General features: G+C 46.5%; 1 pseudogene across 1 annotated transcript; it reads left to right on the top strand.

Moving 5' to 3' along the window:
• The first annotated feature begins 747 nt into the window (after nucleotides 1-747).
• LOC100411830 (casein kinase I pseudogene) lies at nucleotides 748-2,482 on the top strand (annotated as a pseudogene). The gene has a single exon (XR_013525300.1). The product of XR_013525300.1 is annotated as a casein kinase I pseudogene (transcript).
• Nucleotides 2,483-4,048: the final 1,566 nt, after the last annotated feature.

Raw genomic sequence — 4,048 nt, 5'->3', positions numbered from 1 at the left:
ACGTCGCCGCTCAAGTGAGGCATCGGCGGCCGCCGAGAAACAAGGGGCCCAGCCTGGTAGCCACGAGAAGCCCTTCACAAACTGCGGCCTGGCAAAAAGAAACCTGGCTGAGCGGTGGTGATCAGGTTCCCCTCGGCTGATTCTGGGCCCCGAACTCCGGTAAAGGCCTCTGTGTTCCGTTTCCTGCCGCCTTCCTCCGTAGCCTTGCCCGGTGGAGGAGCTCGTGAGGTCTCCTTTGGGGCTTGGCCCCAGCCTCCATCTTCGTCTCTCAGGATGGCGAGCAGCAGCGGCTCCAAGGCCGAATTCATTGTCGGAGGGAAATACAAACTGGTATGGAAGATCGGATCTGGCTCCTTTGAGGACATCTATCTGGCAATCAACATCACCAACGGCGAAGAAGTGGCAGTGCAGCTAGAATCTCAGAAGGCCAGGCATCCCCAGCTGCTGTACCAGAGCAAACTCTGTAAGATTCTTCAGGCCGGGCGCAGTGGCTCAAGCCTGTAATCCCAGCACTTTGGGAGGCCGAGGTGGGTGGATCATGAAGTCAAGAGATCGAGACCATCCTGGTCAACATGGTGGAACCCTGTCTCTACTAAAAAGACAAAAACTTAGCTGGGCATGGTGGCCCGTACCTCTAATCCCAGCTACTCAGGAAGTTGAGGCAGGAAAATTGCCTGAACCCAGGAGGCAGAGATCGTGCCATTGCACTCCAGCCTGGCTAACAACAGCAAAACTCTGTCTCAAAAAAAAAAAAAAAAAAAAAAAAATTCTTGAAGGTGGGGTTGGCATCCCCCACATATGGTGGTATGGTCAGGAAAAAGACTATAATGTACTAGTCATGGATCTTCTGGGACCTAGCCTTGAAGACCTCTTCAATTTCTGTTCAAGAAGGTTCACAATGAAAACTGTACTTACGTTAGCTGACCAGATGACCAGTAGAATTGAATATGTGCATACAAAGAATTTTATACACAGACGTTAAACCAGATAACTTCCTAATGGGTATTGGGCATCACTGTAATAAGTGTTTAGAATCTCCAGTGGGGAAGAGGAAAAGAAGCGTGACTGTTAGTACTTCTCAGGACCCATCTTTCTCAGGATTAAACCAGTTATTCCTTATTGATTTTGGTTTGGCCAAAAAGTACAGAGACAACAGGACAAGGCAACACATACCATACGGAGAAGATAAAAACCTCACTGGCACTGCCCGATATGCTAGCATCAATGCACATCTTGGTCTTGAGCAGAGTCGCCGAGATGACATGGAATCATTAGGATGTTTTGATGTATTTTAATAGAACCAGCCTGCCGTGGCAAGGCCTAAAGGCTGCAACAAAGAAACAAAAATATGAAAAGATGTCCACTCCCGTTGACGTTTTATGTAAGGGGTTTCCTGCAGAATTTGCCATGTCCTTAAACTCTTGTTGTGGGCTATGCTTTGAGGAAGCCCCAGATTACATGTATCTGAGGCAGTTTTTCTGCATTCTTTTCAGGACCCTGAGCCATCAGTATGACTACACATTGGATTGGACAGTGTTAAAGCAGAAAGCAGCACAGCAGGCAGCCTCTTCCAGTGGGCAGGGTCAGCAGGCCCAAACCCCCACAGCTTTCTAAGCATGAACTGAGGAACAGAAGAAGCAGAGCAGATGATCGGAGCAGCATTTGTTTCTCCCCAAATCTAGAAATTTTAGTTCATATGTACACTAGCTGGTGGTTGAGGACAACCATTTACTTGGTGTAAAGAACTTAATTTCAGTATAAACTGACTCTGGGCAGCGTTGGTGATGCTGTATCCTGAGTTGTAGCCGCTGTAATTGTGAATATTAACTGAGATAGTGAAACATGGTGTCCGGTTTTCTATTGCATTTTTTCAAGTGGAAAAGTTAACTAAATGGTTGACACACAAATTGGTGGAGAAAGTGTGCATATGTCAATTTTTTGTTAAAACCTTTTGTTTTGAACTATACTGCTTTGAGATCTCATTTCAGAAGAACAGCATGAACAGTCTTCAGCCACAGTTGTGTTGGTTGTAAATGCTCACAATTGTGCATTCTTAGGGTTTTTCCATCCCTGGGGTTTGCAAGTTGTTCACTTAAAACATTCTTAAAATGGTTGGCTTCTTGTCTGCAAGCCAGCTGATATGGTAGCGACCAAAGATTCCAGTGTTTGAGCATATGAAAGACCCTACCTGCTTAACTGTGCTAGAAATAACAGCATCTAAAGTAAAGACTGAAGAAAAACTTAGTGACTACTGGATTATCCTTAGGACTCTGCATTAACTCTATAATGTTCTTGGTATTAAAAAACAAAGCATATTTGTCACAGAAATTTAGTTAACATCCTACAACTGAACATGTATGTATGTTGCTTAGATAAATGTAATCACTGTAAACATTTATATGATCTGGGATTTTGTTTTTATTTTGAAATGGGAGCTTTTTTGTTTACAAGTTCATTAAAAACTAAAAATTGAAAAAAAAAATACTTATTGGATTCCCAGTTGCAAATAAGACTGTCTGTAACGTGTGGGCAGTCACCAGGTTTCCAGGTCTGATAGGAGCATAGGAATGGGTCAGGCAGAAACACCTGCATAAGATATTTATGCAGAGACATGAGTGAGTATCTGAGGTCAGCACTTCCAGAAGCACCTGCATCCCCCCACACACACCTGCACCCAAGGAGCACAGGTGCAAGGATGCAGCCACCTATGCTGGCCAGCTCAGGGCTCTCTAGTTGTCCCCAACCCTGGAGGATTACCTGTCCTTAATGGGCCAGAGGTGGCTCTCCTGCTGTAGGTCCCCAAGTCACATCTCTGTTTGGCCTCCAGGGCTCTATCTTGCTGGTAAGGGTAGGGTCTCAGATTCCAGGGCAGGAAGGTTCAGCCCAGGAGGCTGTGTTCTGTGTATGCCATCAGGCTGGAGTATGCAGTGTGCAGTGTGACTCTGGTTGCTGCCTTAGTGAAGGAGAGAGTTAGAGTGAGGCAAGGTGTGTGAGCCCAAATTGGGGCTTAGTCTGAGAGGGTGCTTGGCTTTGTCCAGGGAAGAATTCAAGGGTGAGCTTGTGGTAGAAGAAGATGGCTTTATGGAAGCGGCAGTGTTGCAGCTCGGTGCCTGCTCCTGCTAAGCAGGGCTTCCCCACAGGTGTGTGCTGAGAGTAGCAGCCCAGAGCAGCGCTGCGGTCAGATTTATACTCACTTTTCATTACATGCAAATTAAAGGGCGAATTATGCCAACATTTCTAGAAAAGGGTGGTAACTTCCAGAATGCCAGATTGTTGTCATGCAAAGGGGAAATAATATCTGAGTGTTGCCATGGGAACAATAAACTGACATGGCACACTGGTGGGTGTGTCTTATGGAAAGGTGCTTCCGCCCTATCCCTGTTTTAGCTAGTCCTCAATTTGGTCCAGTGTCCAAGCCCTGCCTCCAGAGTTGAGTCCCACCTCCTACCTGGAGGAGTAGGGAGGTACCAAATTGTGCTGGGTACCATGGAGAATGCAGAGAAGATAAATGAGTGATGCTGATCAATAATCAATCGATTGATAACATATAATTATCCTAATACAATGCTAATAGCAGCTCTTGTTTATTGAGCTCCACTGTTCTGCAGTCACTGCATGGTAAATACTCCACGTATGTTTCTGCTCATGTTCCCTGCTCCTGGTGCTTGCCTTCTTGGAGAGCATCGTGAGCGTCCTGCACGGGCAATAGCCCTAAGTGCTGCAGCTAGAACAGGGCACTAACAGCTCTGCGGCACGAGTGACAGAGCTCAAGACAATGCAAACCTGAGTCTGCACAGGAAAGCACAGCATGCACTGCCCCCTCTCTGGGCTCTCCCACCTCCATCCTCCAGGCTTCCCTCACCCCGTCACCCTGACGGCTTCCTGAACATCCACTCCCCACCCCCCAAAGTGTCCTCAACCTCTATCATAATCCATTTGGGCTCTGTTCTTTGCAACAGACAGTTAAGCCCAGATAAAGCAGCTAATCTGACTGTTAGCTCATGTGTTCCTGTGGCAGATAACATAAATCATTACCATGGATACTTTG

Source organism: Callithrix jacchus, chromosome 13 (assembly GCF_049354715.1).
Source record: "Callithrix jacchus isolate 240 chromosome 13, calJac240_pri, whole genome shotgun sequence".
Taxonomy (NCBI): Eukaryota; Metazoa; Chordata; class Mammalia; order Primates; family Cebidae; genus Callithrix; species Callithrix jacchus.
The sequence above is the reverse complement of the archived record's forward strand: the minus strand, read 5'-3'. Positions and strand labels throughout refer to the sequence as shown.